This window comes from Epargyreus clarus, unplaced genomic scaffold (assembly GCF_041222505.1).
Source record: "Epargyreus clarus isolate Ecla_fem2 unplaced genomic scaffold, WU_Ecla_fem_2.2 ptg000023l, whole genome shotgun sequence".
Classification (NCBI taxonomy): Eukaryota; Metazoa; Arthropoda; class Insecta; order Lepidoptera; family Hesperiidae; genus Epargyreus; species Epargyreus clarus.
Genome location: NW_027332230.1, coordinates 5,555,722 through 5,571,770, shown reverse-complemented (window position 1 = coordinate 5,571,770; position 16,049 = coordinate 5,555,722). Strand labels below are relative to the sequence as shown.

Here is a 16,049-nt window from a genome sequence, read left to right as displayed (position 1 = left end):
TTACTAGAATACCTAATAATTTTCAGTGATTTATATGAATTATATAATTTTCTTGAGACACAGGAACAATAAAAGCTACATTTTACAACGAATCAAAATTAATTTATTGTATCCGGGTAACTATTACCGCTAAAACAAGACACATTATTATTATTATTTAGGAAATAACACAGGTATGTTATTTCCTAAATTAAACATATTATAGTCTATTAAAGTTGCTCTTTTCAATTCCGGGATTTCTATGCTACCTTAGTATATTTATAGCTTTATTTTTCCAAAGAATACTGTGATAATTATGAAAATGATTTAACAACAAAGATATATTATATTTTTTTAAATACGAGTAGCAGACAAGCATATAGTCCACGTGATGGTAAGTGACTACTACCGCCCATGGCTATCTGTAGTCAACCCCAGATAAAATTATATTCCTACCTGAGATTGGCTTCAGATGCGCCACTACCATTGAAGACTATGCTGAAATCTGTCGGAAAGGTATATCTCCCTTACCACACCACACCACACAATACTATAATTCAACTAGCTGACCCGGCAAACGTTGTGTTGCCATATAAATAAAAAAATGTTAAGGGCGAACAACCCTTACCACTTAGGGGTACGAAAAATAGATAGTAGTAGTAGCCGGTTCTCAGACCTACTGAATATGCATATAAAATTTGGTGAAAATCGGTAAAGCCGTTTAGGAGGAGTACGGTAACTACATTTTGACACGAGAATTTTATATATAAGATGATATTTTAATAACTTTAATATAATGAGTTTAAAAACATTCCAATTGTCTAAGTCACAGTAGCGTAAACAAATAAGTGAATACAAATACGCAGTCCGCTTATTTTAAGCGTAAAATTCTTTCAGTTTAATTGAACGAGTAATATAATTATACCGGTCCATAATTATGTTTGTTGTTGAGATTTTTAAAGATAAGGAAGTGTGATTTGCCAACAGCGCGGTCAAGTTTACATAGTTACAAATAGCAACTCAAAATGTGTTACAAGAGTTAAACCTATTCCAATTTCGTAGATTTCGAATAAGTTTACTTAATTTAACGTTATTACCTCCATTGTTGCTTTTAAGGCCCATAAATATTCATGAAGTATAATGAAAACAATTTGCAAAAACGTTTTCGTAATAAACCTTTTATATTGATTTTACGCGTTTTATTATAAAATTATAATTAGTCAAGTTTTACATATTTGTAAGTCTTGAGAGCCGCGGCTATGTATTTTTTCTAAAAATATAATCCTTGTGTAGCTTTGTATTAAGATAACACTGCAATAAAGTGATTAAATAATAACATCTGTTAAATTTGCTTATGTAAATGATTTGTTCGTTAATATCACACAACGTCATTCCTGTAGGTTGAAGGTTTTTCCACTTTTTCGATTTATAACGGTTATTATATGTTTCGGTTTTAAGGGTGTGGTACGGTAGACATACTTATCCGAGGCGTTCCAACTTAGTCCTCAGGGGTAGCAACTCATCCGTGGCCAACCATCGGACTCGAATATTATCTAGGTTTGATAACAGATGTCCATAGGCGGCAGTAGACACTTACCATTAGGTGGACTGCAAAATACTTCGCTTCTTCTAATTCATAACATAAAAAATAAATAAACAAAATGACTTATGAAGGAAATTGAATTCAAGGCGAGGCAAATATTTTAACAACGTATCGTTAAGTCTCTCGAGATCACGACTGCGAATACAGAAAATATGCAACTCATGTCAAGAACGTGACGAAAGGTTAAGAACAAAATAACGGATCAGTAACGTACGTTATTGTTACCAAAGACTTAGGATTTAACTGCGCTCAATAAAACCGTGGAGAACAAACCATAGCTTTATAACCATCAAAAAGCACTGATAGCTCAGTGGTTAGATATTCGGTTTCTTGATCGGGCATCTAAGGTTCTAATTCTAGGTATTCTTCTCCTAGGTATTCGGGTAGGGTTAACAAATTCTAGATATGCGATTTTGATTTTCGATAAGAAATAAATCATCACTTGTTTAAACGGTGAAGAAAAATATCGGAAACAAATCTGCACTCCTGATAGTTACTATAACTAAAATCTCGAAGTTGTCAGAGGACTAATTCGAGTCTACTAATTTCTGGCCAGCGCGGTGGATTATGGCCTAAAGGACACTCTTGTACATCAAGAAAAAAAGAGTAAGAGGAAAAAAAATCGCCATTATATTGTAAACAAAAAAAATCACTAAATACCTTCATAATTTGATATAACGTTAAAAGTTACAATCAAATTATATTACTATAGGTGACGTTGACGAATTCGGTTGAATCTGACTTCGTCCTTTTCTCTGATATTGTTCAATTCTACAACTAAGTCTGCGTTGCTAAACAATTCCCATTACACATTCGTCATGGTTCTAGCAAAAGCTCAGTTTTATTTAAAGAATTCCGCTGCATTATTCGTCATTTAGTGTGTGTGCTGAATAAAAGAGGCATTTGTGAGTACGTGTGTTGGCTTTTTAGTATTTAAGGCGGATGTTCGAAATTACGTCATAGTCACAAAAATTGTTTTATAAATCACGTTTAACTTAGTTAAATAAATTTACTTAGTAACTTTTTTTTAGTATATAAGTAGCAGACAAGTAAGTCCATCTGATGGAAGCTACCGCCCCTGATTTGTAATATACCCCTGTTTCGATGGGATTGCTATCCAAAGGCAGCCATGGGTTGACCAACTTTGACTAAGGTGGAACGCCTCGGAAATACGTCTCCCTCACCCCCTTTAAACTAAAACACAGTAGCGCTTAGCACTAACACTGTTGTTAGGCAGAAATAGCGTAACTTGTCAATCATCTTATTAATCAGGCAGTGAAAATGGAGTCGATTTCGACGTTCCGTGTAAGTTATGATATTATTTGTAATTTTATGGGCAAATTCATTAAATTTGACACTGATCGGATTGGTCATAGTTGCATAATGCCGTCTAGTTTGACTTCCGAGCTGTGACAGTGAGAGTGTTGAGATCGGTTTGTAGGCCACGATGATCATCGTGCTGCCGTGGGATGCGCGGTAAGAGAGAAAACTCGCACGCTTTGCATTAATATCTGTAATGACCATACTCATTTTAATAAAAAATGGGACGTTATTCATATTTTATGTACGCTATTTTGAGCAAACATTCTATTTGAGCATCGTAACGTGGATCTGCGTAACTCGTACAAGTACTCGTACATCGGCAAAAAACCGTAATGTCTATGTTTAAAATAATGTGTCTGTTTAAAATAATCTGCAATTTGCCAGGGAAGTAAATAGGTCATTCTACTTATATATTTTTACGTATATTTATTTTTCCTAAAACGAGACATTTTCGCATTCCCGAATTATTTCAGGGACAGTGGGATAGAGTTGCCAAAAACGGGACTGTCTCGTTCAAAATATAACGGGTGGTCATTTTATTAATACCACACATTATACTCGTAGTTACCTACATATGCGAGCACGCATCAATGCCCGTTTAAGTATTGTTTGCAAAGTTAGAAATCTACGCGGGAATAATACATGAGAGCTCCAACTTTTCCCATCTTAATTATTTTTGCCAACACATGTATAAAAATTAAAATATAATTATAATTATGTTATTTTTGTATTTTTCCTATATTAAAAGAAGAAATTTTATTATACATCTACAAGTTAAAAGTGTAAATAAAAATAAATAATAGGAAATGTGTTACATATAAATTGATTTTAAATTTAAAAGAAGATTCTTTTGTTTATATTTTTACGCGTAATATTTTTTTAACAATAAAACTATTTAAGATACCTGACACTCTAAAAATGATTTAAAAATGACAGTTTAAACTTATATCGCATGTTTTAATAAAATAATGTACTGCTCTATTTTTTTTAAATTACTTGTATAAGTAATTTATAAAACTGAGCGTAAAAACGACTTGGAACAGTTAATAAACCTAAATTACCATAGCGAATAATTAGAAGTGAATGTTAACGTGAATAATAAATAAATTGTTCATATTTGCAGGACCTACTTGTTATTATGCACAAGTATTTATTAATTTGTACCACAGTCACACCTGTATCAGCTGGACGGTAATTCTATATTAAACGACTTTGTACTTAGTAAAATGATTATAATACAAAATTACTAAATGTACTATAGGGCAGACAATATGTAAATGACATAACTATGACAATATGGATAAGCTTATGGTTGACCGCGTTCCGTAGGGTTCAGTGACAATTTATCGCTAGATGACAAAACATACCTTTTTGCTTCGACAAAAACTAACCGAAAAAATAGCCACAGATTGGTAACTAGAGTTAATCGTCGTTCCGTTATGGGCCAATGATGTTCCATATTTCGCGCGAACCGTATCGCTCGTTGCGAAATTAAGGCAAAAAATTCATCGACCAATTGTTACCGGCGCATGCTAATTTGTACGCAACATGTTTCCACACTTGTTCAAAATTTTCACCGTATTTGTTACAACACTATGTGCATTATGCAGAATAGTGAATTGCATTTCAATCCGACACTTCTGAATGTGACAAAAACAATAGTTTGGTATTATAATCCAAATTTAATTAATTCCTTAAAAAGTGTCCTAATATTTTTTACTAATTATTTTTAAGCTATTAAGAAATAATTTTATTTACTATTAATATAATATGCGATTATTTATAAATGTAAAAAAAATATAAATAATACATCACAATACGCGCAATTATTTTCTCTTGATGAAATTTTTACCAATTTATTTTATATTGTTTAATTTAATTTTATATTTACTTTTATTTACACCAAAATAATTATACTAACAAGTGTAAATTTAAAAATTTCTCTATCGTGCTTCATTTACAACCGATAAACACATATTAATATTTAATTATATGCAAATGACCTCTCAATTGACATATTTATTATCCATATAAAATTATTCATAGCTTATATTGAATTTATATTCAACGATAATTTAAGTGCGAAATTATCAAATGATGTCGCGGCAGATAATCTGCGCTTTCTTTAGTGAGAGCAGCCGCAACCGCGAGTCGTTTACGAAAGTTTGTCATTTTCATTTTCCATTAGTCCCTTCTGCCGCAAAGAATTTCAATTACTCACCTCAGAGTCAGAACTATTATCACAACACGAAACAGTAGCACAGGAAAGTTTAGTTTAAGTTTCACAGATCACTAGCGATAGATGGGTCCAGTACGTCGTGTATCGTGATTCGAGGTTCTAAGTTCGTTCTCGGCCAGTGTCGTTGTTGCACTGAGCGATTCGACGGAAGAGTAGTGCGTGCCGGCGCGGGCGCACGCTCACCTAAAAGTAATACCAAAACCGCGGGCGTTCGCCGTCCCGCGTAAATCGGAAAGATATCATTGCCGATCTAACACCCTACACAATAAGTCGTATACGCGCCCGTCTATTAAGGTTAAGGATAGGAATGCGTTTACGGTAGCAATGGCCAAACTTTTTCAATAATCGATTCGATATGCCGTGTGTACATGTTGCGTGATACACAATGCTAATTATTATTTAGTAAGCGGCAATTGGAGCGTGAGAGTAGATCTCTGGATGAAATTAACATGTTCGCTAGAAGACTTCAGACAAGTATGCATAGAATAGGTTTGTAGTGTTATAAGCAAACATCGTTTGATATGTAAGCTTATTTAGGTCACTTCAGAATTGTGTTGTAGTTACTCGTAGCACGCAACGTAGCTAACAGTGAGTATTAACAAAAGATGTTTTACTTTCTTTTTATGAAGTTACGATGACGAAACTAATTGGATAAGCCACATTTTATTATATTTGTTGTTATATAACTGATTATTATTGGTCCTAATTCGAGATAATAATTAAGATTTTATCATCTAAGAAACGGTTTTTGTAGCGTGACAACAATTAAATTCTTATTTGCAACAAATAAGTCAACGAACTAAGTGTTACTCAAGAAATATTTAAATGTGCTATTTATAACCGAAACGGCATTTCCAATTAGTTATTCAATCAAAGTAAACGATTGTTGCGATCATAACTTATTATATATTAAACGAAAGTTTTATCATCCATAAAATTATTTTATGGTATTCGTAATCGAATTACGCAATATTTTTTACTATAATGCAAATAATGTTTAAGCACTAGTGCTTAGCAAGTTATCTGTAATAGCAACTGTCACTTTATAATTGAAAAAGCACTTTGTCATGACATTTAACTGTAAATGCGTGTCAAACTTTTTGTTACAGTTTTCGAATGTCAAGTGTAAAACTTATAACTTTTATTTGAAACTTATTAATTCGTTACCATTTTAGACAAATATTCGATATCATAGAACCACGTCACTAGTTACCACTTTAAAATTTTTTACACCTTACGAAGGCCAATATTATTTAAATTTGGAACAAAAAATATTAATCGTAAAAAAACTAGCGATAATTTTTTTTTTTTTTTTTTTAATAAATAAAGCATATTTTTATCACTTTTATACTGCAATATTTTACTTACGAATGTAAAAATATTTAGGAAAAAATTCAGATCCGTAGCGGATAAAGGTCACCGTTAAAATACGTGTTAAAAAGCGCTGTACTATTTTTTTAAAACGATTTTTCTAAGGAGAAAAACCACAGAAATTTCAAGAATAGGATTTACGATGTTGCTTACAATACGTTTAAAATCTTAATGCGCTGTACAAGTGGATGACACTTCTTACAATAGCACGACTAGGCGGAGGAGTAACCTCTGAGTTGTGTCAATGCCGTAGTAAAAGGATTTTATGTACGTGAGCAATAATGGCTAATAATAGACCTTATCTATACTCGCTGCAGTTAGAAATAATCGCTTGCAAATATTACCAGCTTTAATGATTTCAACTCGCTCTTGTTACAGTATTTTTTCATAACCGCCTTTGTACTATCGAAGTTTATGTAGATAACCCATAATTACGTAGTAGTTTTAGTATTTTACTGTGTAAAATTACTAGATGTAACCATAAAAGGTTGCAAGGTAGTTCCGTTGGTTACTTAATCGTAAGATGGTATATTATGCAATCAGTAAAATTCTATGTATGTATTTCGATTTATGTTAAATGCAAACTATTTTCTAATTATTAATTATCATTACGTTTAATTGTAATGTACTCTGATGTTATGGTAGATGCTAATGATGTCATAATAATTTATTAATCTATAACTATATATTATAATAAGAGGACACTGCTGCCCATTCACATTATTAATCAATTAGAAGTACGGTTGTAGTCATAAGTGAGATTGAGTAGAGGAAGGATGATCCTTATCACAGGAATACTTACAACAGGCGTTCCAATTTAGTCCTCAGGAGTAGAAATGTGTTAGTGGAAGACTTTGTAGGAGTCCAGTCCTATCTGTGGTTGATTTCAGGTGTTCATTTGCGGCAGTTGCCTCTTACTATCAGTACTACATGCCATAGATAAGTATAGATATCTCACTGCCTTGTAATTGAAGGAAGCCATTAAATGGCTTACAATTCTGTCAGCCGTTTAATGGCTATCATGGTGTAATTTACGCGGAACAATGCCGACATGCGCACTTAAGACACGAAATCTAAGAAAAAGTGGGGAGAAATATCGTTTCATTGGTAAACGATCTAAAAACTACATTTTTTAATATTTTTCAGACACGAAAATAGATGACAGTGACAATTGTCAAAAGGTTACATTTTCTTGTTACGAGCGAGTAATCTTTACTAATCTATGCTTACCACAGGAATACTTACAGCAAGCGTTCCAATTTAGTCCTCAGAAGTAGCAGTGTGTTTCTGGCCGACCTTGGGTAGGAATCCTTTCCTATTTGCGATTGATTTCAGGTATCTATGAGCCGCAGTTGCCACTTACTCAGTACTATATGCATCTAAGGTTATGTTACAAATTTTAATCGAAAGCCAATCTATGTTATTTACTTATGTAACATGAGAACTATTGTCAATGCATAACCGACCTTGAATATATCTTGTTACGCTTTTTTTAAACGGTTTAGAAGGTAGTTCGAATGGCCCAGCCCGTAAATACCAAAGTACTAAATTTATAGCAGGTGTCGAATTTATGTGGAGTAGATTTTGTAGATCTCAAAAGATAAAGTTAAGCAAAATCGAGCGTGGTCGGGATTGAATGGGTGCCCACTGGTGCCAATATCTTAATTTGACGCTCGTGTTCGTTCTTTGGAAGGTATGTTTAGCTGTCGGACTAGTTAGTTAATATTTGAGAGATTTGTATCTAAGACAGATAGATATACCACAACACTGATTAGGTATAGACCTAAATAATATATACAATTATAATCATTATAATCTTCATCAACCCATTACTGCTTGGCACGGGTCTCCTCTCATAATGAGGATCAGGTCCACCACAGTCCACCACGCTGGCCAAGTGTGTATTGGTAGACTACACACTTTAGAGATATTTTTTTATAAATCTCTTAGGTATGCAGGTTTCCTCACGATGTTTTCCTTCACCGTTTAGCAAGTGATCATTATTAATCTCTAAAACGCTCATAACTTTGAAAAATCAGAGGCCTGGGATTTGAACCTCGGACCCCTCAATGGAGAGGCCGAGTTTCTTAACAACTAAGGTATCACGGCCTCAGGTATAGTATAATAAACACTGTCAAACATCCTAAGGATGTTATGAATATGAAATTTTCAATGGATATGAATATAGATTTATTAAAAATACTATATCGGTTTCAGATATGGTAACTAACATGGTATTATCCAATAGTTTCGATTACGGTTACTGAGCTCCATAACATCCCTGATAGGTACATAGGTATATACAAAACACAATAAAGTAATTTATAAACTAAACAGTCTGTGATAGTAGAGATGAAATCCAATGGAATAAATCAATAGATACTCAAAATACCTAAGTGTTTTTACTTCCTCACAAACATCACGACTTGTTTGTTAAGTGTATTTTAAGCACTTACTCATTTAGTTTTTGTAAGTCAAACAGCTTGTTTACAAAAGAAGTAAGACTAAAATTGTGTAGGAAGTTGTAAGAGTCTGTGTAGGATCGTCGCTAAGTAGCTTTTGTTGTATGAAGATACACGTAATACAGTTCCTGGTTCAATCCTTCGTTAGACAAGTACCTAAAACAAAGAGAAAATATGTGATTTTAAACTGAATTGTTGTTTCAATAATATTGAAAATATATAAAAAATAAAGGATCGTCATCGTCATGGTCATTATAAATAAGGAGGTCTTAGGCCATAGTCTACAGTGTTAGCTAAGTGTGAGTTGGTAGACTTCAAACAACTTTGATATTTTTTTATGAAGGATTCAGGCGAGTAGGATTGTCCCTGTAGTTCCGGGACTAGAATAGGGCTACGGTATCTCCTGCCTGTCGTAAGAGGCGACTAAAAGGGGGCTTCCGGGGTTGCGGGCTGCAAGAGTGGGAGCTCGAACCGCCCGGCCAGCGGCCCCGGGAAGGACGACGGTATGTGTGGTCGCATACCGTCGTATACACCAGATGGTGTGGCGAGCGTCAAGCTCACCTGGGCGGAGCCCGACGGGGCAACGCGCTTAGAGGACTCCGGTTGCGTTCCTTTGGAGATCCCGGAGCCCTCAACGCAGCGCAGAGGACGGCCACCGGGGGGGTTTTAGTGCGGTAAAAATCCCACATAACTCGGCGTCGCTCCCACGTTGTCGGGTACCTTTTGAAGGTTTCCCCCTCGACAAAAAAAAAAAAAAATAAGGTTTTTCCGATATTTTCATTTACTGTTAAAACAAATGACGCATTTCTAATAACACACTTTAAAAAGCTCAACCATGCATGTGTGCATGCAACTTGGGGCGCTCAAATTGAGAGGTTGAACTTCAAACGTTGTAGAACGTGCCGAATAATGACATAAAACATCCATACATACACTAAATAAATTATAGTTTAAAAACTAAAAACCACGCTAAAATCGCACAAAGATAATAATCGTTAATCCTGATTCCTGATGATCCTGATGAGGAGAATGGGATAAAATGATTAAATCGTATAGGTAATATGTATCATCGGTTCAAAATTTTAAATTAAGCGGACCGTTCAAAGTGGGTAAAATCGAGTTCAAAGATTCCGTTTCATACATACATACATACAACCTAATAAAAGCGTGGTAAACATAACCCTCTGCAATCGGGGAAAAATATAATTAAGTTATATTCAAGAATACTTAATAGTTCAAATTACTATGTGAGAAATTAAATACCTCGCACTAGATAAATTCCGTACCTTTACGTTTTCACATAAGGCAAGGCATTTCAATAGCCGATACAGCCTTCGAGCAACCTGACCGTGATCGACGGGCGGCAATGTCATAGACGTATAGCTAGATTTTAGGGTTCCTTTGACATTTAATAAAATCGTTAAATATGGGTTTTTTATAATATACAGCAGACGAGCATGCAGTCCATCAGATGGTAAGTGGCTACTGCCGCTCATGGACATCTATAATCAAACCCAGATAGAATTAGATATTCCTGAGGTCGGCCACACATGCGCACCTACCCTTGAGGATTAAGCTGGAACGCCTCGGAAAGTATGTCCCTTTTACTTACCCTCCAAACAAGAACAGCAGTGCTTAATACTGCTGAGGCAGAAATAGGTGTGGAGAGAGAGATTAAAACATGTGATATTTCCCAAAAAATATTTTAGCGTTTTTGGTAAATACAAAAATACTGGCGAGAAAGTGATTTTATGATAAAAATTAACGTGTTGGATGTCGGTCGGTAAAACTTGTTACGATCATTATCTCTCTTACAAAATAGTTGTTTTATAAAGGTTAGCAATGTGTGGGGAAAAAAAAAATTACGGATTGGGAGAGGAAAAGGGGCATTTAATCAACTTGCAACCAATATTACAACGGTTATAATTATCTCTACATTATGATTTCCTGTGCCGTATATTTCATAGACGCACATAAGACAATATAAAACCAATTTGCTCTTTTAGATGTCTGCCTGAACAGGAATCAAACCTAGGACTCGAAGGACTGCAAGCCAACATCCATTACCAAGATGGCCACGCAAGTTGTCTAAAGTAATAATCTTTAAATAAGCTAATAGAAAGTTTGTGGTTCCGTATCAAGAAAACCTTTATATTTCATCTACGACTGGCACGTCTTTTGTCAAATTGGTTGGAAGTTGATGCCAAAAAATGAATAGGTACTAGCAAAAAACTATCAGAACAATCTGGTTGAAACGAGCTTTTGAACTGCGCATTGAATGAATTTGACTGACAGGACCCTTCACTTTTAGCTGGGCCTTGTTCGATCTATCAGCATAAAAATATGGAGAGGTTTTGGGAACACACAAAAGGCATTAAACCTAAATATTTGTGGGATTGGTTCGCTACTATTTCGGCGAATGGCTATAAAATGTTACTTATTATTTTTATACTATTTGGTTAAGATATGGGCTTTTGTGAATTTATGGTAACTGTTCTCAGATGTAGATGGAAATACTGTATAAGAATTAGGTATGAGTGTTTTTATTAAACAAATCTAATTAAGTATGTAGTCTATATTAGTGTAGATTGTAAGTGCTCGTGGCCTGTGGACAATGGACATCTCACAGTTGGTTGTCGATAGTCGTCACATGGATTCATCGGTCAGGATGCGTAACTATATACAAAATTTACATGGGACATTCAAGTTTTAAAGAGAGAACGTGTGTAGTTCGACCAGGGAGAAACGACCGCCACGCCTATTTCTACCGTTAAGCACTTCTGCGCTTGGTGGAAAGTTGTAGATGCCGGCTTAGTTACATATATGACGACCGTTTTAGTTTTTAGGTGTGGCACCACATCTGTGTTTGGCTTCAGATAGAATCCCTATTTTAAATGAAGTCGGTAAGTGATGTTTGTGGATAATAGTGATAATTTACTCTCAGGTGAGTTGCGTGTTCGTTTGGTACGTAAATCTTTTAAAAAGTTTTAGGAAGACATCGATGCTTAAAAAGGATTGTAGCCATAGATATCATTGTAATTGCGGTAGATTACACATGAAATAAATCACGTGGACGGTGATCTTGAACAGATTGCTCCCAGGAGAGATGAAGTTAATTTATTTTGGAACACAGCCGCAGCTCTGATTAGAATGTATATTTTTACCTAAACCTAACTCCCAATGATCCAGTATGCAGAGAAGAAAATATTTATCAAATTATGTTACAGAAATACTGAACATATAAAAATAAGCGTAGCCACATCCAAACTAGTATAAAGATTTCAATTTATAGAGAATTTTCTCTGTCCGGAGGTCGAACTTGGATTAATTTAAGTTACTGACTTAAAGAAATTATTATACTGCTGTCTTAGGCTCATCACCAAAGAAAATATACTTTAAAAAAAACTGTCGGTTTGAAGACAAAAAAATCCTGTCCTGACGGGAATCGCACTGTAATTACCTTACTTTAAATCCCATTAACGTTATTTCATTATACATTTTAATTACACACTGTTACGAATCTCTCCAGTAAAACCATAAATCAATCTAGGTAGCATATATCACGGAAGCATGGAGGTCGCACGTAGATTGTTCCCTTGCGACTGAAGGACTAATTGCATTCATCGTTCAATATTTTACGTAACTTGTTGTTTGCACATAAATTGCTGGAGGGCGATGGATATCATAAATCAAGGCTGTGACAGGACTTTTATGGTAGCAAGGGGAAGGGGAATAAAGGTGGATGCACACTGTCAATCAATCTCAATCTTGTCTGATGTGTGCGTTGGCTATATAAGAATTTGATTGAAGTAGGAAAGTATGCAGTCACCCTTATGCTAAGTGGCCGCTGCTGTCCATATACATGTGTAACTAAGTCCATGTTGTACACAGGTTTTTATACTTCTTAGGATACAACTTATAGTATAAGTAGTTCTTATCTTAGAATACAATAACTACTCGTGCTTTGGTAAAAGTTTTTTTTATAATACAGAAGTAGCAGACGAGCATGCAGTCAACCCCAGATAGGATTAGATATTCCTACCTGAGGTCGGCCACAGATGCGCCGCTACCCTTGAGGACTAAGCTGGAACGCCTCCGAAAAGTATGTCTCCCTTACCACACCCTTCAAAACGGAACACAGCAGCGTCTAACACTGCTGTTATAAGGCAGAAATAGGTTTGGCGGTGATGCCGCCGGAGTCGAACCACATAGGGTCCTACCACCTTCATTGCAAACGAGTATGCAACCAACCATGGTAAGTGGCTACTGACATCCATATGCATGTGTAATCAACTCTATGTGGAACAGAGGTTTTATCTGAAGTCGTGCACAGATGCGTTGTTACTGCAGAGGACTAAAATAGTCGCCTTGTATGTAAGCTAGTCGGCAATGTCGGCATCCACACACTTTCATCGACACTCAAAAACTACTTCACGTTAGAAATAGGTGTAGCGGTGTTACTTCCGGTCGCACCATACTGGACCTTTATAATACACATTGGGTGAATAACGCATAGGTACAGTCGACTAGAAGCTTAAAAGGATACATAATCTAAAGATATACGACATCAATACGCTACTGTCCCAATAAATCACCTCACACCGAAAAAAGTTTTGCAAAAAATACGCCACAAATCTTTCCAAAATTTTAGTTTTATTTACCTTTTTAAACACGCAAACCCTTTTGATAACAATAAATTTGAAGATAAAACACCCAACGTTGTCCTTTTTGGAGATAAAGAAGGCAAAGTTTTTCGAAAACTTTATGCTTTGGTGATTTATTTCACTTTTATTTAAATTCGCTGTTATTTCTACTAATCGGTTAAACGACTTAAATATTTGGTCGCATAAGCATTGTAAGATCAGGATTTAAATAAATAATAAATTTATTTTTAAATATAATTTGATTAATATCTTTTTACAAGACGAGAAGAAATATTTGAGGAAAATAAAAATATATACGTGTACGCGTATTATAAATAGAATCATTAATCTTTATTGCATATTAACTACCTTAAAGGGATATAGGCAAGTCACGTATAATTTAAAACAAAACAAAAAAAAAAATAATTAAACTTGCACGCCTTCAGTCTTGATGTTATACAACCGATCGCGCACGATGCTCGTCTGCTTGAATGTTGATAGTCGCACGCACACTAACTCATATTAGTAAGAGGATGAGAGAGAAAGTAGCATTGATGGGGTAAAACACTTTAATCTTACGTGACGATCTCTACTATTTAACTGTTACAACAAGCTGCGTTTAAGGGTTTTGTTTCAAAATACAGAAATAGGTATTTAGACGAATATTTTTGGTCAATAAGATGGTCATATAATATTTTGAGGTCATATTTTGAAGTTGGTATAACCCTTTGTGGTTCGACTCCGGCGGCACCACCGCCACACCTATTTCTGCCTTATAACAGCAGTGTTAAGCGCTGCTGTGTTCTGGTTTGAAGGGTGTGGTAAGGGAGACATACTCTTCCGAGGCGTTCCAGCTTAGTACTTAGTAGCGGCGCATCTGTAGCCGACCCAGGTAGGAATATCTAATTCTATTCTGGGGTTGATTGTCCATGGGCGGCAGTATCCACTTACCATCAGGTGGACTGCATGCTCGTCTTCTACTCCCATATTCATATGTGATGTAGTGTCCTTATGTAAAATAATACCATAACGTATATTTATTTTACACTTTTAACTTTCTTCAACACAAGTGTGTAACTACTCGTACGTAACTTCACATTTACAACAGGGCACTAGATAGGAAAGTGTAACAAATGTCGCTTTTGAAGTGTTATTTAAACGACAAACATAGAAACGCTTTCTGGTTTGTCATTGGCATATTATATAAGTGTCAGGGTATTATTTATCTTTATTTACGCAATTATTACCTTTACTCAAATATAAATAAGAATTTTAGATATTTACTAATATAAAAAAGTAAAAATCAATTGCTGAATTATTCCAGCTGCTCTGTTTGCTTTAGAATCAACACTTAGTATGAGTACATTTTTTATTTACGTTTAGTAATACTTTTTTTTTGTTTTCGAGGGGGAAACCTTCAAAAGGTACCCGACGACGTGGGAGCGACGCCGGGTTATGTGGGATTTTTACCGCACTAAACCCCAGGTGGCCGTCCTCAGCGCTTGGTGGAGAACTCCAGGATCTCCGATGGAACACAACCGGAGACCTCCGAGCATGATGCCCTGGTCGGGCTCTGCCTTGGGGGGACGTTTAGTAATACCTACTGTCAAATAAGGATTTCTAATTAACCCTTTATTTTGTAGCAACTCATGATCAATCAAGAATTGTGATTGCTTATAAATGTCCAATTTACAATTATGACTGCTGATTAATTATGTCCATTCAGTATTCCACCAGTCTAAAAACAAAACCTTTTATTACTGAATATAAAAATTTTCGCAATTTCAATTTAAATAAAAAAAAATCGCTCAACAGCGTTAGAGTTATTCCGTAGCAAAATTAATTTCCCAAGTGAGATTCGAGCATCAGGTAGAAGTTACATAAGGAAATGTTTCCGTAAGTATCTCATTTCATCTGTACGGAAAGAAGGTATAAAATTAGAAATTGGACGGCTTGCCATATCAATGAACCTGCGATGTAATCAGCCTTGGTGGCCCGAGGGATTGACTGCGGGGGCGTTCGAACGCTCCTGTGAATAATGTCGCATCGGTTTATGCAACCCTGGTACTTTTTTATGCACCACGATATAAATTAGGTAACTATTTTATACGGAAGAATAGACTGTCTTGTAAAGTGGCCATTGATATCTATTTGAAATCAATTAATTAGACCCTTATTACTTTTATTTCGAAATTTATACTGCGAAGTTTTAGTTCCAATATAGTCCATGGGGGCGCTGTATGAACGAAAATGTAAACGGTGATTATTTTCGAGCAAATGTAAAAACACACTAAGGGTACTGGAGTATTGGTAGGTCTTACGTTATCGTATAAAGTAGCTTAGACTGCTCTTTTATGACGAAATATACATAGTAATGTTTAGCATAACCGGTAGTGTTATTCGCCACAGTTGAATTACAATTTTCTGTA

The 16,049-nt window shown here is 35.2% G+C and overlaps 1 protein-coding gene across 3 annotated transcripts in view; it reads right to left on the bottom strand.

Annotated features, from left to right (window-relative positions):
• Nucleotides 1–5,363, bottom strand: part of LOC140751989 (uncharacterized) — a 190,834-nt gene extending 185,471 nt beyond the window's left edge. For all 3 annotated transcript variants that reach the window (XM_073086154.1, XM_073086156.1, XM_073086155.1), the window contains exon 1: nucleotides 5,127–5,363. The gene's annotated coding sequence lies outside the window, so the exon portion shown is untranslated. The remainder of the gene's footprint in view (nucleotides 1–5,126) is intronic.
• Nucleotides 5,364–16,049: the final 10,686 nt, after the last annotated feature.